Here is a 23038-nt window from a genome sequence, read left to right on the forward strand (position 1 = left end):
GTCTTATTTTAAGATATTGTTTCATAATTTAGTTCTTGAGTCTACAGAAAACCAAAGAGGAAATTTTCTTATCTCTGTCTTCATCCTTGACTATTTGCTCAGCTTCCCTCCTTAACATCAGTTAAATTATGCAGCAAGCCAATGAATCCTTTCACCTCTGGAGACTACAGAATTAATGCAAGCAGAGGACAATATCCATCCCCTCAAAGACTGGTTCCCTTGGTGCTCAAGTCATGCACATCTCTGAAAAATTAGGTTTCTCTCTCAATAGAATGTTTCAGGTTGAGGGGAGATTTTACTAAGGCAGTTAATAGTGCTGCATATGATCTCAATGTAACTTTCCTCATTAAAACAATTATTTCTGAAATATAATTGTCATTTCACAATATATGTTTAGAAAAGTGTAATGACATGACTGGCTTTCTAGACATCAAACATAAATATAATTGGCACTGACACTGCTCTCTTATTCAAGGATCTCAAAACATTTTCCAAACATTAATTGCAATGGTACCCTAGTGGGGTTGATATTATTATACCTATTTTCCAAGAGGGTAAGCAGGAAGCTGAGGGCCCATTTCTTGTCTTGCCCCATGCCCTGCAGAGCTTGTCCAAGTTCAGAGCTCCTTGAAAACATACTAGATCAGCTCCAGGGGAGCAGAAAGCAGAAAAGGAATGAATGGCCTCTTAGAGATTTAAGTGACTTCCTAAGGTCGTATTCAAGTAAGTAGAAGAGCTAGAGATAAGTTGCAGTTTGGCATCCCAGGTTCCTTATTTAAAGTTTAGACATATGACACTATTAAGATGCTACTTGTGATGTAATTGACTTAAAAGAATTTGTGCTGAAACATTTCAAAGCTGTTGTAACACAAATTTTTGACCATCTTTAAAAACAAATTTAAATTTTAAAAAAATCACTGAAATTAAAACACTTAAAGAAAAAGTAGCAAGTGAATTCTAAAGAATAACATTCATAGAGGCCAAGTGTTAGCCTGCACTGAATTTGTATACAGATAAAAAAAAAAAAAATCAAACAGAAATCTTGCAGTCTAATCTTCCGGGTTTTGCTCCCATATGAGAAAGAGCACTATTATAAAGGAGAGCCATATACAGAGGGCGAAATGAGAGTTACAAGTCACACCAAACATGCTGGAAAGGGCTTCAGGCATCTCAACCTTTATTCTTTAATTGGGAAGAGAAGAGCTTTTACTAAAGACTACGTCGACAATGTAGGCCGGCAGCCCAACTGGGAAATACCCTTGATTTGAGCAGTTCGCAGTGGTTCTATTCTAAACTCTTTATATGGATCTTCTTTCAAACCTGGGATATGATTTTTTTTTTAAAGTAGAAAGGGCATTTTACTAATTTTTTTTTAATGAAGCTTTGACTATCAGGAATACTTGAAGTTGGTAATCATTTGCAGACTCCTTTCCCCTTCTGCACGGCAGGACTTAGGGTAGTTTCACAGCTGGTTTTCAGCACAGCTCTCATTACTAACACCAATTATTGTTTTTTTAAGGGTTTGCAGTATTAGTATCTGGTTCCATCTTTTCACCCACAATCTTAGGTATTGGTCTTTCTCCATACTTAAAAAAAAATCTGAGATTAATCTTTGTATAGTTCTATAGTCAGTGTGGATATCCTTCACATTTTCTTTTAAATGATCAGAAAACATGATTAGAAAACATGAATATTTTTTAACATTTTTGCTCATATAGGATTGTTACACAAAGTTAAATTAAAAAGAAAATCTCTTATTCCTCATTTTCCTGATAGTTATCATCTAAGGAGAAAGTTAATGAAGAGAGAAGAAAGGAGAAGAGACAATGGTAACTATATGTTTCAGGACCTTCAATCATTGTACTTTCCAGGAATTGAGCTGTCTTAATTTCCCCCAATGATCAGCTATTGTCATACATTCGTTATATAAACTTACTTGCTTTTTCCTTTTCCAGCTTATCATTTGCATTCATGTGAAACTTTGCTCTATTAAAAATATGTTTTATTCTTCTCTATACTTGTTCTTGTTTTGCAAAAGACTCATCCCATGATGTCTTCTCAGATGAGTTCTATTTGGCTTCATTCATGCCAACCATTCCAGCAAAGTCTCTTCTCTGTCATTTCATTTTCCTATCTTTCCCAGGAATATCTATTCTATAAATAAATGTTTATATTAAAATATAATCCAGGTATATTGGTATATTCAGCATATCTTTTAGTGAAGCTTTTGTCTGTGATTCTGTCTGTTGGGAAACAATAGTTATTTTTTATGTGTTTATGACATATACTTATAAATATTTGTCACAGCTGAATACTTACACACTTTGCTTTGAATAGGGAAGAACAAGTAGCAAGCTAACCAGTACCCCTTTGTCTACATAACAAACAGACCCAAGTATTTTCTGGAATGACACGACTCCTTAACTAAAAGCCAGTGGTAAAATAAAACTTTGAAATTCACAAGGATATTAAATTTTCATAATGCATATTTTATACTAGAACATCAAATTCAGTCACTATTTAAATTCACAGTCAGTCAACAGATATTAGTTGTAAAGATTTATATAGAAGTATAAAAATAGTCAATAATATAAGTTGCTATCTATCTAATTTCAAAGACAAGAACAAGAGCTATCAACTCAATTAGTGGAAAAAAAAAAGCCATAATAAGATGTTAATTGTGTATTACTATAATAATATGCTTACTCTACAATATAGATGATAAGGGAAATAGAATTAGAAAAAAGAAAACTTTATAAATCATTTTACATGCATTTATCAATGAGACATTATAAAAGACTATTTTCAGAGTCTTCTGAAAGCCATACTGATTACTAAGATGGTATTCTACCCTGTTCAAAAATCACAAAATACTTGGATATTTTATGTCACATAGTCAAGGCCAATAGATGACTAAAGAACTTTCATTTCTCAGATGTAACTATAATCTCAGCATGAGTTACTATTTATTAAGACTTTAGGGGGAAAAAGTCAACATGGTTGGAGCAGTAGTAGATAGCCTTAATCCACAGAAATGTTTTGGGAGATTATAAGGAATGTGTTTGTTGAAGCTTTGGTAATCTCTCTCTCTCTCTCTCTCTCTCTCTCTCTCTCTCTCTCTTTTTCTCTCTCTCTCCCTACCTATCTATGCCATTCTCTTTTTAATAGCAGTAAATAGATAGCCAATTCTACCCACCAGCTAAATTTCATATCTTATTTCTCTGCTCTTGTTATTCAAATGCCAATCAGTATTTTGCTATAAATAGCTCCATACTTCAAAGATATATATTATTTTTTATTCTTTCCCCACCAAAAAAACCCCTAATATTTCCTAGAATGCAATGGAATAACATTAAGTGGTAACTGCATGTCCATGAACTGCACTAAACACTATGAATCTAAATATAAGCATGCAAACTGTCCCTATTTGCTCTCAAGATGAGTGAATTTTGATAGTGGATGGTGGAACATAGGAGAAAAGGGTAGTAAGGAGGAATATTTTAATAGTACTGCTATCATTAATTTTTTTTTAGTTTCAATAATATTTCATTTTTCAATATTTGTTTTATAAGATTTTTAGTTCTAATTTTTTTCCTCTCTCCTACCCTTACCTCCTCCCTCCCGAATAGAGCAAGTTATCTGATATAGGTTATACATGTGCAGTCATTTTAAACATATTTAAACATATTAAGGATGTATAATTAAGTCAGTGTCCAAATTCCCTGTCATCACAATCCCTCTGCAACTCACTAGATTGTCTTCAAAAGATGATCCTGTGGCCAAAAGGAAAAAGAAATTCCCTCTTCCAGTGGCTGACTCTTACAACTCTGAACTTGGCTAACTTGATCCTTAGTTTGTTAATAAAGATTAATCTAATACTGGGCTCATTCTCAAAATATTTCTAATTTGCTTGAACTTGACAGAGCTTATGCTTGCCAAGTTAACTCCATGATGGAATGAAGTATGAGTGGGATTTGAGCATACATGAGTTATTCAACTAAATCAAATCAACTAAATCAAATTAATAATTCTGGTAAGTGACATATACAACCACAAGTAAAAATTATTTCACAAACTAAATAATATCTAATTAGTAATTATTTTGTTATGTTTATAAATATAATTCAGACACTGAGGTTCGTGGATAGAAAGCTAAGCTAGGAGCCTGAGAGCCTGGCCTTCGATTTTTGACTCTGACACTTATTGCCTGATCAATTAACTTTGGAGTGCTTTAGACAATTCTCAGATTATCAATTGTAAACTAGATACTCATCAGAATTATTAGAGGAAGTTTCCTTAGGTAGGTATTTCATGCCAATAAATTCACAGGTCTAATCCTACATTCCCCTATTCCTATAATTGTAATTTGTTGACTAAGTTAATAATTAATTCATAACGAAATGTCAAATGATTTTAAAGGTAAAGGTATAGGTTTCTAGACTTCATATTATTGGGAAAAGTTTGTTCAACTATCCACCTAAGCATTTTTAGGGATTATTGGTATTGTCTTCAGTATTAGTATTGACATCCCTATCATTAGCCTAATTCTTTTTCTTGTCAATAAAATCCTGAAATTTAGCTTTTAAAATTTTTGTTAAATACAATGCTATTAGAATATTGTATTGCTTTCCACTTTTCTCCAGAAACTGGTCTTGAAATATTGTAGACTTTAGGGACCCTGGGTACAATTTGCATGAAACTATATCACTTTCAAAGAGCAAGAGTATGTCTTAAACACATCAAAATTATTGCTCCAAAAAAGTTATTCTTTAAATAATGTATGTGTTGATCATTTAATTTGACAGTACCTGTCATAATTTATTAAAAACAAATTAGCACCTAAAGATCACTTAAAAGGTCACCCAAAGGAAACCATTAAAACATAAATGTTTTCAGTTATTCTGATCTGGTACTTTTCCTACAATGCTATATATCACTTAAGTGTTTCCTAATAAAGAGTGAAGGCTTCCTCCTACCATAAATCTACAATGCAAACATTTGTCCAGTTTTTTTTTTAATTTTTGTTATTTAAAAATAATTTATTAAACTCAATTCCATGAATAACTATATAGTACCTTAAGAGTCACAAAGAATATTACAAATATTATCTCATTTTATCCCCAAAGTAAACTTAGTTAGTAGATGTTATTATTATTCCAATTTTATAGATGAAGAAACTGAGGTAGATCAAGATTAAATTATTTGTTCAAGGTCATATGGTGATTCTTCTCTGAGACTAAATTTGAGACTTAGTCTTCCTTACTCCAGATATGGCATGCTATTTTCTATTCCACATAACTACCTCCATTAGAGTATCATAAAATTCACACATGGTTGACTATTTTTAAAAGCAACATAATTATATTTAATAAAAATCTGAAATTGAGAAATATTCCAAATTAAAAGGTTAGATAGTGTCAGATTCCTTTTTAGTATATATGAAACAACACAATTTTATTATCCCAGACACTCTAATAAACCAAATACTCTGAATTTATTTGATTTCCCTTTAACTTCAAATGTAATATTTGGCTGTTTGCTTCTTATAAGACATACCAGTGGGGCAGCTACATGGTATAGTGGATTGAGCAATAGTCCTGTAGTGAAGAGGAACTGAGTTCAAATCTGGCCTCAAACATTTAACACTCACTTAGCTGTGTGACTCTGGAAAAGTCACTTAACCCAACTGCCTGACCCCCCCCCAAAAAAAAAAAAAATTCTAATTTAAGAAAGGGCAAGTTCCACAACTGAGAAAGAAAGAGTCAAAAAAGCACAAACAAACAAAAAAAACAAACAAACAAACAAACAAACAAAAAAATACACACACACATCAAAATAATTGTGGTTAAGGGGTCAAGACCTGTTGCAAGAGCCCGAATGAGAGCAACATTCTATGAAGAATTTGATAAACATTCCAGATTAAATTAGTATGTATTTTAATACTTAGCAATTTCAAGAAAAGATAGTAATATTGAAAAAAAAAGAGTCACACAAGAATGATTTACTTTCTGTAATACTCAGAAACAATTACATAGAGATTTTATATTAAAGGGATTTTTAGTGAGGGACACAATATAACAGTTTTCCTTAATTTCAAGCAATAAATGGAATCCACTCTAAAGATAATTGAGTCCATCCTCTTATGGATGATCTACTTCTCAATTAGTTCATTTTCTCATGAATTCTAGGACAAACTCTTCATATGCATTTTTCCTAGGTTCTAATCAATAATGAATTATTCTTTGAAATCTAGAAAAGGGAACTAGATTATGTGGAAAGGTTGCCTTAACCCCCTTCATCACCACTAGCACCACCACCACCACTACCACCAAAGACAAAATAGGAACCAAATTATGTCAACTCCCTTTTCATGAATTCATACCTAGTTTTTAATCATAAGTTCAAAAGAGGTTAAGAAATATGAATTCATTTTCAGAGTTTGGGGCATCAGCTCATTAAGAGTAATAGAGTAGGCTTCCAGTTTGAAAAAGGCACTGACTCCAATTTGTAATGATTTCACTTTCAAATTTCTTTTATCTCAGCTGCTTCTATTTCAACAAATACAAGTGCTTCAGATATAATAAGTAGACTAATGAGCATTGCAGCTGATTACTAAAATATTATAATATTTCCCAAGGCATAATGACATCTTTTTTCCAAATTAAGAAAAAAAGCCTTATTTTTACTTATTGGAGTCTTTATTGCTAGAGTATGACCTCAGCTAAAACTACAAGTTCAACTTTTGAGCAGAACTGAGGAGGAAATAGGCTTTGAATAGAATGATTCTACTTGTAAGAACAGTTTTTATTAACTTTAGTTTAGATGATGAAAGAGCTCTAGCATTATCCTTTAAAATGAATGCATACTGGAATGGATCATTTGAAATATCTGCTTCATTGAAATTTGCAGTTGGAATTTTCTTGATCAGTTCACTATATTTTAATGGATTCTCTCTCACTCTCCCTCTGTCTGTCTCTGTCCATCTGTGTGTCTGTGTCTTTTTTTCTCTCTGAGTCTCTTATCTAGTTGGGTATCAAGCATAAAAGAGGTATTTGCTTTCCACTCAGTGGGGCTGGATATTTCAGAACCAAACACAGAAGTCCTTTAACTAGCAGCAGTCTGAAAACATATAGCAAGTTTTTAGGAATATCTGTCCTCCAAGTAGTCAATTGACAGTTTGTATATCTAGCAGGCCTCAGAGAAGAATTCTCAGCTATTAATATCACGCAAAATAATTTTAAAACTAAAAAAAAAATATTCCAATCTGACCCTTCAAATAAGACATCTGTGGTCCATTGCTGCAGCAAAAAGTAAAACTAGCAGCATCTCATGGGTCCCATCTTGTAATTTAGTGCTGCTTTTGGTTTGCTTTCATTCTGTTTAAGACAGATTGCTTTACAAGGTACATCAGCCTTCAGGGAATAGCAATTTCCTTTTTCCTCCACAACAAAACAAATGTAACTTTTTAAACTGTTTATCTTTGATCAAAAATATATTACTTAGCACACTAAGTAAACAGCCCTATAATTTGTCATAGAAATTATTGCTTCCTGTGGCTATTTTTAGTGTTTTTACATTTGCTGGGCAATTGGTAATGAGGGCTGATAACCAAGCCATTTGTTTTTTATTTTTGTAATGATCTCAGAAAAACATTTTGAAATATGATCTGTTCTTTAATGTAATGGATATACTGCCCTACTGCCAGGAATTATACCCAACTTCCTCACTCAATAATCATGGGAACTAAAGCAACAACCACAACCCACACACATAATGCAGGAAACCATACGGAACACATAGATTACATTTCTGTGGTAATATGTTTACCAAAGAAGACCACTTCAGCATTATGGAGGCACTGAAGGTATTAATCCTTGTGGTAGAAAAATTATGAAATACTAATATAATTTGGTAGTCGGTTGCAGATGTTCTGAAATAAATTTTTGAAATAGTTTGACCAATGGTTTTCTATTCAGATGAAACTATTTTTCTCTACATGTAACACTATTTTTAATGATATTCATTCATTATACTTCCAATTTCTCCTATATGATGAAAAAAAGTCTTTTATGCCAAGAAGTTCTAATCTTCTGTACTTTCATACTTAAAATATATTTATTATCTGTTTTATTCTTGGGCTTTAGTTGTAAGGAAATGAAAGAAAAAAGAAAAAAAATGAAAGAAAAATTTAGAGAAAGAAAGAAAAAAGAAAAATAAGTTAGAAAAATACTTAGAGCATAAATGTGTGAGGCAGGGATGAAGCAACATGATTGTTTACAAATTCATATCCTTTTAAGATTCTGCTCTCTATAGTAGGGAAGTACTTGTATTATAGTGATGGCTCAAAGTCCCACTTAGCACAAGGGAAGGGTAGAATTTTTGGCATTTTTCTAGGGAACCAAATACCTTACCAAGTACTTTGTCCTGGCTCTGAAGAACTGGATTCAGAATCATAGAATCATGACATTTATCACTAGAAGGATCCTTAAAAGTAAGTTATTTCAGTTCTCTTAGTTTACAGATGGAAAAACAGAGTCCTAAAGAGATAAATGGTTTGAACCAAGGTGATACAAGAAATTCCAACCTAGGTCCTGGCATACTAAATTCCTTAATTTAAATCCCCTTGCAAAATGCAACTAGTTTGAATTGGCTTGTGAGATCCAATTGTTTAATTTTTAGTGGGAACTTTTATAGTTAAGAAATTGGCAAAGTCTACAAATAATGGCTTCATTTATCATTTCATTATTGATTTCATTCTTTTTTTCTTTTCTTTTCTTTCTTTCTTTTTTTTTTTCTGAAGCAATTGGGATTAAGTGACTTGCTCAGGGTCATACAGCTAGGAAGTGTGAAGTGTATGAGATCACATTTGAACTCAGATCCTCTTGACTTCAGGGTTAATGCTCTATCCACTGTGCCACCTAGCTGCCCCATTGTTGATTTCTAGAGCAAAGAAAATGATGAAGAAAATATTAACAATAAAGATTAAACATAAACATACACAGTGTGAATATTTTCCTGGAGAGCTAAATGTTAACTATTTACCACCACATCCCTGATATACTGAATCTTTATATTTTATCATGTTATCTCTAAGATTAGTGGTTATCAGTCCTAGCTCTGTCTTCTAATTATATAATTTTGTTTTCTTCCTGCTGAGATTACTCCCATGCTTGGAAAATTCTCTTTACTTTTACATCAATGAGTTTCTGGATTTTTTTTTTAAGGATAGCCCAGATGTCACATCTTACATCATGCCTTTTATGATACTTTTTTTTTCAGTTGCTAGCACCCTCCTAAAAATTATTTTCTATTTACTTTTTTTATTTGGCTATATGCATATTGTTTCACCCCTGGTGAAAAATAAATTTCTGGAGGGAAGAGGGCTGTTTTATTTTTCTTTCTATTCTTTCTATTCTCAGCACCTAAAACATTATCTACCACTAAGGAGGAACTTTATAGGAGGCAGCTAATTGCCTCAATAACTGTTAGGATTCTTACAAGGTGCTAAGTCACTGGAATGAATAGAGACAATAATTATCTAATTCAGTATGATTGATCTGATCCTTCAAGGAGATGTCATGGGCCAGAACTTGAAACAAGGTATTTATATACTTAGTTTGCATCTTTAAAGGAGTTCATACCGTTAAAGGAGTTCGCTCATTGGTTCATACATTAGACTTCATATCTTTAGATATAGAGAGCATATAAAAAGACAAGCCCACTCTCTGAGAGACGATTCAGAGCCAAGATTCAGAGGGGAGATTTGCAAGTCCAGGAGATTCACAAATCTAAAAGAAAAGCCTGCTCATGGACTTCCAGGGGATTCAGAACTAGGATTGACTTCTGGGAGATTCACAAAGCAGAAACCCACAATCCCACACTCTTGGAGGTGGAGAATGATTCATTCCCATTTCCACATTTGTGCTGGCTAGAGACATTCCGACAAGAGCTCTCAGGAGCCAAGAAGAGAGATAGGCCTCTATTAAAGCTAACTGGGCCCAGGAAAAGATTCAGGACTTTGAAAGACAAAGTAAAGGATCTGGACTTTAACTCCTGACTGCATTATTGAACTGAACTGAAAGGAAGCTCCAGAAGCTCCCCAAGAAACCTGCTCATAGAGAGAGAATGATTACAATATAGAGAACAGAACATCACAAATAACCCTGGATCTGGAGTCAGGAAAATCTGAGTTCAAACCTATCTAAAGGACTATCAATGTGATGCTGGGATAGTCATTTAATTTGTTTGTTTTAATCCAATGGAAAAAGAAATATCAAATCACTGTAATACCTTTGACAAATAACCCCCTGCAAATATTAAAATATCAGGTTCCATGGAGTCACAAAGAATCAAACATGACTGAGAAACAAGAGGCTTAATAGATGCTTATTAGGTTGAATTGAATATATCTTTCCACCCCTGCTCCCCCCCCCCCCAAATCATGCTACTTCTCTCAAGCCAGAAATACTGATTTAGGACCATTGCTTGCTTAAGTTAGATACTTAAATGTCAATAACTTCAAAGTTTACTATTCATTTTTTTAAGTGAATGAGAAGAATTATATTTGTTTATTTTTAAAGAAACTGTTCCTTTTCTAATCTTTTTGGATTGATATATGCAAAATGGAAGCAGTTCAGATCTTGTATCCTTAGGCACAAAGATCACTGCAGACAATGACTGCTATCATGAAATTAAAAGATACTAGCTCTTTGGAAAGACAGTTATGGCAAATCTGAATCAGCATACTAAAAAGCAGGGACATCAACTTGTTGAGAGAAGACCCTATAGTCAAAGCTATTTTTTATTCTTCCAGGAGTAAAACATGATCCTAAGAGTCGGACAATAAGGAAAGCAGAGCAAAAAAGATCCATCCTTTAAAATTGTAGTGTCAGAAAAGACTTTTGACAGTTGCTTGACAGCAAGGAGATCAATGCTTAAAGAAATTAACTGTTCCTTAGAAGGACAAATACTGTAGCTGAGGCTCAAATATTTTGGCAACATAATGAGAAGGCTGGAGTAAAGGGGAAATGCTTTGATGCTGTGGGAAAAAAATTGAAGGCAAAAAGAGAGGAAGATAGCAGAGGATGAGATGGATAGTCAGTGATATTGAAGTAAGAAACATGAGTTTGGATAGATTTTGGGAGACAATGGAGGACAGAAGGGCCTTGTGTGCTATGGTCCATGGGATAATCAAAAGTCAAATACAAATGAAATACTAAATATCAATAAGATATGCAAAATGATTCTGATTTAGCCTTGAATTCCTCTTTATTGAATTTATAATCCTTTCGTGTTGCAATATTTTAATCAGAATCCACACAAAACGGCCTTGATATTTTGCTTAGGCATATATAAACTCTATTTAATTATCCTAGTAAAGCACCTTACATTAAATTAAAGATACACAAGTTCTTATGAACACTTTTGTTGATAGTTATAAATTTTTTTAGACTTTGGTGGAAAAATTGAATGTTACTTTTCTATTTTATAAGTGAGGAAATTCCAAGAGAGGCAAAATAACCTGTCTGAATACACAACGCCAATTAATTTTAGAGCTATGATTCAGACCTAGTTCCTCTAACTCCTAGTACAGTGAATATCCTACTGACCTATAGAATAATCTTTTGTAATAATAAAGTATTGACTATTTTATCAGTCATTTCTACTGGAATAGTGTATCTAGCTTTGATGATATAACAGTGCTTTACCATTATAAAAGTTAACATTTTAGGGATGATATTCTTTGAATTCAGATGTTCATGATCAAGAACTCCAAATAAGTGCTCTTCAATTAAGAGCCTCAAGGATTTAGACTTGGTGAATTGATCATATGGTAAAATATATACTTACATGAATATATATCCATATATACATGAGTATGCATATGTATTTAGATAATATGTGTATGTGTATGTATATATATATGTATATATATATATATATATGTTACCTTTAGCAATATATATATTACATATTGCAAATGGCAGAAAACACAGGAAGAACAGACTTTAAATTTGGAGTCAGAATTTTAAAAGGTTTTAACCAGCTAGAACATTGAAATCAGCCTAATACAATATAATTTAATATGGTTACATGTAAAATCTTAGACAGGATTAAAGATCAATTTCATAACTACAAAGTGGGGGAGCCACAATTAGGTAGCAGTTGGTATGAAACATATCTAGAGATTTTAGCAGAATGCAAATTCAAAATGAGTAAGCAGTGAGATAATGAAACCAAAAAAGTTTATGTAATATTAGACAGAATGAAAAATTATATAGGAATAAGGTCAAGAGAATTCTGTTCTGATCTAGGCACCATAGTTTAGGAAGTCTGATGAGCTGGAGAACATCTAGTGAAGGGTATTTTATTATCCTCCTGTATATATTTTTTTTAAGTTTTGCAAAAGAGTAAGAATTAGTAAGAAAGTCAGGCACTGAAAGTATGCTTTTCTTGATACTTCTTTACAAAGGAACCTATGAAGTAAATATCTTTCTTATCTATCAAATAGGTGGAGATGGCAAAACTGTCTCATTTTAAATTGCATCCACCTTGTAAAGTATTTGCTTTACAAATATTAAACATAATTCATGTAATATTGTCCATTTTCACTTAGACAATTTTGGGAAAGACAGTTTTGGCAGTTTCCATAGCAAATCCTTTGCTTAATTCAGATACAATAATCTTTTAATTTAGAAAATATCTAATGAAAGACAGAAAGTGAAAGGTTAAAAAGTATTATTCCTATAAAATTTAAATGAATATAATAAAATTATATAGAATGATGCATCTTAATAGGCCCTTAAAATGGCAGGTAGACATAACATAAATGAAAGGATACATCTATACTGCATGCAAATACTACAACCAGTATCATAATATGTGCTGCCAAAAACTGTTCCTTGGAAAAATTTAGTCAAACTTAATGCAAAAAATGTAAATCTACTAAGGAAGCGAAGCTTGTCTTAAAACAAACAAACAAACATTTTATTTGAGAACAGGACTCAACTATTTTTTTTCCTACTTAACTCCCTACATAATGACAACTTTTGAAAATGAGACATAATTTTTAAATAGTGTAAATGAAGAATAATAAGTGTCAAAAAAAGGTTATTCTGGAAGAAATTTTTTTTAATCCAGCAAAAATGGTATGACAAGGACTTAGAACTTTTTGACTTAGTCATGTGTGTACTTTAGATGTCCAACTTTGCCTTTTAAATAAATCTTCTTAATCAACTCAGAATATCAGGAGAATATATTAATTTTGTATCATTTTCTGTTTTCTTAATAGTCTGCAATGAAAGTGAGAATGCATAATAAGGTGAGTAGGAGAAACATTAACATTTTGTAGTAACTCATTCTAGCTTCAGATATTGCCCACAAAAAAGAGATTGGTGTCTTCTATTAGCCTCTGACCCAGTAAAGGCACAAGGAAGGAGATGTCATTGAATTACCTCATTTCCTTGAAAATTTAAATATTATGTTCTGCTCATTGATTTCTTACCAATATGATCTATTCCCCATGATCTATGAATTACTTGGACAATTGCTTTTCATATTATAACTTCATGCTTGATAATTTCTCAGGAGATACACTGTGCATTGATAAAACAGTTTCAATTACCTGGAAGTTCATAGGTTTATAAACTTGAAAGAAATTTTTATATAATTTTATCTAATGCCTTTCATTGGAGAGAGAAGGAAGCTATGATCAAGAGAGGTTAAGTGATTTTCTCAAGATCCCATAGGTAGTACATAGAAGAACTGGGATTTGAAATCCAGTTTCAGACACTAGTCATGTGACCCTGGGAAAGTCATTTAATCCTGTTTGTGTCAGTTTCCTCCTTTATAAAATGAGCTGGAGGAAAAAAATTGGAGAACCACTCCAGCATCTTTACTAAGAAAACCCCAAATGGCATCATAAAGGTCAATCATGACTGAAAAATGATTAAACAACAACCAACCACTGGTTCCAAATGCAATGTTCTTTTCACTACACCAAAGATTTTTAACCTGGAGTCCACAGACTTGGAGAGGAAACAAAAATGAAACATCTTAAATTTTATTCTAAGTCTATTTTGAAAAATAACTTTTAAAAAATCTGAGGCTTCATAAGGCTGTCAAATATTTCCAAGACACACACAAAAGCACCCTTAAATTATATAATTGCTAGACTTAAAGTCATATGTACGAGTCAGAGGAATTTTTGAAAAAAAAAATGGCTTTAAAGGTCAAATTTAACTTTTTTTTAGTTGTCGAACTTAGTATGTGCTAAGTTGTATCAATGGAAAATAATTATCTTTCCCTTTATTACAATCATGATTTCTTCTGTGTAGAAAATGGCAGAACCTGGGGCAGCTGGGTGGTGCAGTATATAGAATTCCATTCCTGAAGTTAGGAGGACCTGAGTTCAAATCTAATCTCAATCACTTGATACTTCCTAGTTCCTAGTTGTGTGAGCCTGGGCAGGTCACTTGACCCCAATTGCCTCAAAAAAAAAAAAAAAAAAAAAAAAAAAGAAAGAAAGAAAGAAAAAGAAAAAGAAAATGGTAGAACTCTCTCCACCACCAATATTTATCAGGAACCACTCTGCAACTTTTAATTTTGGAAATTCGCCTGATTCCAAAAGCTGGAAAGACTTATAGGAAACCATGGCTTCTACATTGGTCAAAGCAGTTCTGAACACAGAATCTTCCTGACACTGAGACTGATATCTATTTTCTATGTTACAGCTGCCTCTCTCTAGAATGATGATTACTACATTTATACATAATACATTCTGTGAAGACCGAGTTAGCACCCTGGATACCTTAGAATCAGCCAGAGTCAGGATAAGCAAAAGTCCTTGGTCTTTATTCTTGGTCTTAGGGGTATAAGTAAAATTGCATGGAAGAAGGATCTCCATGACCTCTCTTCTCTTTCTCTACCCTGCTCCACCCCCTATTCCCTCCCACAATTATCTATAAACATCAAACGATTATACCAGCATAGAATAGTGGGAAGGGCCATTTTCCAAGCATATTCTAATAGAGTATTGTCCAGTAAGTAATTATCCTTAAGTCCTCAGTTGTCCAAGTGCATCTACTCAGTTTTAGCCCTTTACAACATTCTAATGTGACTTTAAAAATATATATGATTTATTTATTTTTAACTTTAAAAAATTGAGTTCCAAATTCTCTTCTGGCCTACTACCCCCTTTTCTATTTACCAAGAAAGAAAGAAATATAGTATCAATTGTACATATGGACAAATGCAAAATACATTTCCATTTAATATAACTTTTTAAAAATTGTTTTATTTAATTTTGAAATTGCTTACTCTTACAAATGTATCCCTTCTTCCCTCTCACCTCTGCCAAGAAACCTCTTAAAACAAAGCTGTTTGTTTTTTTAAGGGAAAAAATATAACAGTTCAGCAAAAAGTAAAAAAAAAAATGATATTTGATATTGTAAACAGTGTTCCACACCCACAGTCCCCCATATGTGCAAAGAAATAGGTTGTGATGCTTCTTCATATCTATCCTTTGGATCTAGGCTTTCATATTATAGTTTTGAAACATTCAGCATTTTGCTTTTGTGGCTGCTATATATTTCCCTCACACTGTTGGATTCATTTTTTTTTTTTTCTGGTTCTAATACAGTCAACATTTCATCTGCTCCTTTTCCATAATATTCCATGATATTCATGTATCATACATAACTTGTCTAGTCATTTCCCAATTGGTGAGTTTCAATTCTAATTCATACTACAAATTTGCAAGGACTTCTATTTGCCTCTCACCTATCATCATTGATAGTGACCAAAGTAGTGACTAAAATTCAAATAGATGATTTCTAAAAGTCGATGGAGCTAAAACCTTTATCTTTGAGAATACTCTAGGAGTAAAGCCTTTTCTGCTTGAAACCTTTTTAGGGTAGTAAGATCCACCAGAGCTAGTGTCCCAATAGCATAGTATTCAAGAACAGAGTAGGTCTTACCTAAGCCAAGGGACTCTGTGTAGACAGTCTTCAGTGAAATTCCAAATACAAGTTTTCTAATATATATGAGGTTGGTTAAATCTCAAAGAAAATAATTTTGCTTTCACTTGGAATTTATAATCAACCATATTAAAGTAGTTGTGAAAAGATAACAATCTTACTTTTTCTATTTTAGCTTACCTTTCAAGAAAGTTAGTGAGAGAATTTATTATGGAGTAATGGAAAACTGGGTGTTAACCCAAATACTTATGACAGAGACAAGTAGAATTCTAGATAGAATAAATTCAACCCATCCTGACTATTATAGAACTCATCTCTTTTACAAAAACATAAGCAAAATGATCCAGGCAGAAGACTGGCTTTGATATTGCAAGCAGCTGCTCATCTTCCCACTTAGCTGGAGGTAAGTTGTCACTGTTAACAGCTGTTAAAAAAGGGAGAGGAAAAAGAACCAATAAGCTCACAGGATAATGGTGATTAAAAAAGGAGCAATCATCTGATCTGTTTTAAATATATTGGGTAACATGTCATCTGATTTCCCTAAAATGATTCGACTTTGGTCACAGATTAACTTTATAATATACAAAGACTTATGATATAGAAAAACACACACAAAAAATATAAATGGAATTGAAAATAAAAATTTCCTAGACAAATTATAATTGCCTAATCATGTATTTTCTGATTTATGAAGTGATATGGTAGAAACTAGAGATTCTTAAATTCTAAAATTGTATTAAAGTAATTCTTACATGCTGCTCCCTTCCTTTATGCTGATTATTAATAAATCAAGGATCTATGAACTGGCATGCTCACTTGATATTCATCTATACTTCGATATCTGGAAATCATCTAAAATAATAAGCAATTGGGGAAGAAGGGATCATGGATATCTGCTATAAATGTTTGAAATTATAATTATTTTAGTATACATTTCTTTTTATTTTTTTAAATTTGTATAGTCTATAGTATAATAAAGTATTAGCCTACATATTTTATCTCCTTTTCTAAATTGTAAAATCCTTGAAGATATATTTTTTTCTGTAATTCTGTTTATTTCTGTATTTAGCATATCATCTTACACATAGATATTAAATAAATGTGTCATTTTTGTTTCACTAAGTTACAAGGGAGTTCTTTCACAAAGGGAAAAATAGATGTGTGATGGCATCTGAGGAGTAAGATAAGACCAATTTATTCCATTTGCCTGGCTATCGTTTTGCTTGTTTTTTTTTTTTTTTTTACTACTACTACTTCTTCCTAAGCTTAAAGTGTTTTTCCAATCTATATTATGCTTCCTGCTAAGTTTTATAGAGATAGCTGATAGATTTTAATTACCTAAGGAACTTTTGAACTAATGATGCTACATTCTTGCATCTTCAAAGAGAAAAAGTCAAGAGGGGCAATCCTAATCTTTTAAATCGGTACATCTGCCCCAGGGGGAAAAAACTGTAACATAATCCTTGCAAATAATTACCTTGTTATAAGTCTAAAAGGACATATACTGTAGCACCATCCTTAAACAGATATGCAGCTTCATGAGATCCAAGGTCTCTCACCCAATTAGGAGTGACGACTTCTTTTGCAAGTTTCATAAGACTGATACCTTAGGGAAAATGCCTAAGGTTAAAGTAGTAGATGAGTTCTCTCTGTAAGTCTCTTTGTCCCTGTCTCTTTCTGTTTTCTTTCATTAGTTCTTTCTCTCTCTCTCTCTCTTTCTCTCTCTCTCTCTCTCTCTCTCTCTCTCTCTCTCTCTCTCTCTCTCTCTCTCTCTCTCTCTCTCTCTCTCTCTCTCTCTCTCTCTCTCTCTCTCTCTCTCTCTCTCTCTCTGTCTCTCTGTCTGTCTCTCTCTCTCTCCCTCTCTCTCTCTCTTTTTAATACTTTATCTTTGAGAAAGAGACAATAAAACATTATTTGATATATAGTTGTGATACATGAGCCACCTCTGGCAGGAATAACTGGCCCACCTGCCAGTGACTGCTGGAGGTCTAATGCAGACCTGTAGCATGTGAATGGGATGATGATGATGATGATGATGATGATGATGATGATGATGATGATAATGATGATGATGATTCAAGGAGACTAGAGGCAGTTTTGTTGTCTGACCTCTCTCCTCTTCCCTCTGCCTCCAGTTTATTTCAACACCTGTGTCAGTAAAGGCTGCTTTGCAACTCCTTCAGATGTTATGATTCACAGCTGTGGACTCTTGGAGAATTGAACTTCCCCTTCAAGTAGGCATGGTCCTTAAAAATATGTCATATTAATTAGTGGGGTAAGATTACTTTTGATAGGGCAAGAGTGATTTTCAGAAGGTAGTTCTAGGAGAAGCACTACATTTAGAGTATCTGGACAATTTAGAATGAAAGAATCAGGCTACCCAGCTATGTAAAGGAGAGTGGTATTTTTTTTAAAGGTGAGTAGGCAAGGGATGAGACAGAATATCAGGAAAGCTCAAGATTAACAATACCTATTTTATAGTTTTGCTCAGGATTAACCTAACTGGTCATCATTTGCTTTATATGACAGAGTATAACATCACTTAAGTGATGCATAAGACATATTTCATAAATTTTAAGAGTTCTATTTGAAGAAGCAGATGAGTTTGCAAAGTTCTTTATCCTCTCCTCCTTCCTCATTTTTAATGGGAGCTTGGCTGGAAAAGGTTGCATTACCAGAAACACTTAGCGCAGCAACACAGTTCCTGATAACTCTCATTTGATTTATTCAACAAATCTCTTCAAAATAACAACTTCCTGGCTCTCCTGGCTGAACCCTGCCTCCTCCTTTCTCCTTCCAGCCAGGGGTGTAACTTTTAATCTCATTGGAGCAAAAGTGTTTCTGACTTCAAAACAAAAGTTTTAAAAATGATGATATTAGAATGGACCATAAAGTAACAAAAGTAGGAGAGTTTAGGCTCTTGTGTTGATAAGCAACAACTTTAGCCAGAGTTATTTGACAGAAGTTGCCTCTTGATATTTGGGCAAATCAAATGTTTTAAGCCACTGAGGAAGTACTCTACAAAAAATAAAATTATATTGTCTTAAAATATAATGAACTAGATTCCTTCCAAAACTTAGCAATCTTTGTGCCTGTATAAACTAAAAATATCAAACCAAAGTCAAGAATAATATGGGAGTTAGAGCACTCTTAAATATGGTTGTGTTAAAAACAAAATGTACAGGTGAGGATTCTGAGAAGAAGGTGGAATAGATCAGAAAATTTCAAACTCTCCAAATTTCCCCAACAAAAAAAATACATTTAAAGCACAGGTGAATATAAACCAATGAAAAACAAATAACACTTGGGGCAGATTAGGGTTCTCCTGGGATCACCTAATAATGCCCAGGACTGAGAATTAACCTCTGTGAAGTGTAAACACCTTCAGGCTAGATTCATAGAAACAGGAAATAGGGAGCCTTGGGACTAGCTGGGTTCAGAACTTCAGAACCTCAGAACAACAGGAACTTTTATCTTCTAGACAACATGGGGATATAAGACTCTAGGTCTTGGAACACTGAGGGAACCTCTACTGATAAGGAATCTCAGGTCCAGCTGTGCTGCCCAACAACTATCCAAGAAAAATAATAAGAATAAGGGGGAAAAAGCCAACTAAAAGAAAAGATTCAAGAGTCTTAAAGAAGAAAATAATCCTTTGAAAATTATAATTAGGCAAGAGGAAATCAGTGAAGCTATAAGAGACCAAGAAATAGCAAAACAAAATATAAAGAATGAAAAAAAAATAGTGAAAATCCACTAAACAATATTTTGAAGAGATTATATGTGGAACACAAATAGGAATATTTTTGCCAATTGAGATTGTAGTTTTGGAATTTCACAACAATTTTCCTTGGGCTTTTTCTTGCAGGATCTCTTCCAGAGGTGACTGATGTATTTTTTCAATGAGTATAAAAAGTTGTTTCTAGAATGTTGGAGCAATTTTCCTTATTGATTTCTTATAGAATGTTCTCTAGGCTTTTTTGTTCAAGGCTTTCAAGTAGGCCAATAATTTTTAAATTTTTCTCTTCTGAATATGTTTTACATTTTGGCTATTTTTCCCATAAGATATTTCACATTTTCTTCCATTTTTTTCATTATTTTTAGTTTGACAAATTTTTCCTGTCTCACAAAGTCATTAGCTTCCATTTTCCCTGTTCCCGTTTTTAATGTGTGATATTTTTCAGTTAACTTTTGTATCTTTTTTCTATTTGCTTAATTCTACTGTTTAAAGAGTTGTTTTCTGCACGTAATTTTTTTTCTTTCCTGTTTCAAACTTTTGTTTCTCTCATGCATAGCTTGCATTTCTTTTCTCATTTATTCTTCTACTTCCCTTATTTGCCTTTTAAAATCTTTTAAGAGCACTTCTAAGAAACCTCTTTGGACTTGAGACCAATTCACCCTTTAAGATTTCCTCTGTGCCCATTCTGTCCTTGTCTTAGTTTGTATTTTGATTTGCCCTGTCACGAATGGAGTAGCTTTCTATGGTCAAGGTTCTTGTCTGTTTCTTCCTCATTTTCTTTCCTTTTCTTTTGATATTTCCTCTTTTTTTTTTTTTTTTTTTTTTTTTTTTTTTTTTTTTTTTTTAACTTTTATTATTAAGTTCTGCCCTGGGGTAAAGCAGGTCCTGTTTCCTGCTTCCTGTGCAGTTCTGAGACTTGATTTTGAGTAGAGGGACTGCTTGTGTTTGCAGGGCATAGCTTTGCCTTCTCTTTCCAGGAAAAAAAAAAAAAAAAAAAAAAAAAAAAACTGGTTTCCCAGAATTTGTCTTCTGAGCTGGGACCAGAAGCTGCCCTACTGATTTGTTTCTCTACTGAGCCAGGACTGAGGATCTTAATTATGGATTTGCTGTGATTAAGAACCTCTCACTGACTTTCCCACAATTTATCTGAGCACCCTTTTCACCTCAATGAGAATGTACTTTTTTGGAATACTTTCTTTTTTATTAATTTTATAATTATTATTATTATTTGACAGTACATATGCATGAGTAATTTTTTACAGCATTATCCCTTGCACTCACTTCTGTTCCGAATTTTCCCCTCCTTCCCTCCACCCACTCCCCTAGATGGCAGGGAGTCCCATACATGTTAAATATGTTATAGTATATCCTAGATACAACATATGTGTGCAGAACCGAATTTCTTGTTGCACAGGAAGAATTGGATTCAGAAGATAAACATAACCTGGGAAGAAAAATAAAAAATGCAAACAAACAGTTTACACTCATTTCCCAGTGTTCCTTCTCTGGGTATAGCTGATTCTGTCCATAATTGATCAATTGGAACTGAATTAGATCTTCTCTTTGTTGAAGATATCCACTTCCATCAGAATACATCCTCATACAGTATTGTTGTTGAAGTGTATAATGATCTCCTGGTTCTGCTCATTTCACTCATAATCAGTTCATGTAAGTCTCTCCAAGCCTCTCTGTATTCATACTGCTGGTCGTTTCTTACAGAACAATAATATTCCATAACATTCATATACCACAATTTACCCAACCATTCTTCAATTGATGGGAATCCATTCATTTTCTAGTTTCTAGCCACTACAAAAAGGGTTGCCACCTTTTCCTTCTTAAGTATTTCTTTGGGATATAAGCCCAGTAGTAGCACTGCTGGGTCAAAGGGTAACTCGATAACTTTTTGGGCATAATTCCAGATTGCTCTCCAGAATGGTTGGATTCATTCATAGCTCTACCAACAATGCATCAGTGTCCCAGTTTTACCACATCCCCTCCAACATTCATCATTATTTTTTCCTGTCATCTTACCCAATCTGACAGGTGTATAGTGGTATCTCAGAGTTGTCTTAATTTGCATTTCTCTGATCAATAGTGATTTGAAACACTCTTTCATATGAGTGGAAATAGTTTCATTTTCATCATCTGAAAATTGTCTGGTTCATATCCTTTGACCATTTATCAATTGGAGAATAGCTTGATTTCTTATAAATTAGAGTCACTTCTCTATACATTTTGGAAATGAGGCCTTTATCAGAACCTTTAATGTAAAATATTTTCCCAGTTTATTACTTCCCTTCTAATCTTGTTGACATTAGTTTTGTTTGTACAAAGGTTTTTTAATTTGATGTAATCAAAATTTTCTATTTTGTGATCAGTAATGATCTCTAGTTCTTCTTTGGTCATAAATTCCTTCTTCCTCCACAAGTCTGAGAGGCAAACTATCCTATGTTCCTCTAATTAATTTATGATCTCATTCTTTATACCTAAATCATGTACCCATTTTGATCTTATTTTGGTATGTGGTATTATGTAGGACCATGCCTAATTTCTACCATACTAATTTCCAGTTTTCCCAGTAGTTTTTGTCAAATAATGTATTTTTATTCCAAAAGTTGGGATCTTTGGGTTTGTCAAACACTAGAATGCTATAGTTATTCACTCGTTTGTCCTGTGAACCTAACCTATTCCACAGATCAACTAGTCTATTTCTTAGCCAATACTAAATGATTTTGTTGACTGCTGCTTTATAATATAGTTTTAGATCAGATACAGCTAGGCCACCTTTCTTTGATTTTTTTTTTTTTTCATTAATTCCCTTGAAATTCTCAACCTTTTGTTCTTCCATATGAATTTTGCTGTTTTTTTTTTTTTTTCTAGTTCATTAAAATAGTTTCTTGGGAGACTGATTGGTATAGAACTAAATAAATAGATTGGTTTAGGGAGTATTGTCATCTTTATTATATTCGCTCTGCCTATCCAAGAGCACTTAATGTCTTTCCAATTATTTAAACGTGACTTTATTTTTGTGGCAAGTGTTTTGTAATTTTGCTCATAGAATTCCTGACTTTCCTGTGGTAGATGGATTCCCAAATATTTTATACTCTCAACAGTTGTTTTGAATGGAATTTCTCTTTGTATCTCTTGCTGTTGGATTTTGTTGGTGATTATATAAAAATGCTGAGGATTTATGTGGATTTATTTAGTATCCTGTGAGAATGTACTTTCTTGTTTTTTCAGTCTATCCTCCGCTGGAGAGTCCTTTCATTCCATCAGACTCATTTCAGGGGCTTGATTTCTTATGGTTTTTGAAGGTAAT

Source organism: Sminthopsis crassicaudata, chromosome 1 (assembly GCF_048593235.1).
Source record: "Sminthopsis crassicaudata isolate SCR6 chromosome 1, ASM4859323v1, whole genome shotgun sequence".
In the NCBI taxonomy this organism is placed as follows: Eukaryota; Metazoa; Chordata; class Mammalia; order Dasyuromorphia; family Dasyuridae; genus Sminthopsis; species Sminthopsis crassicaudata.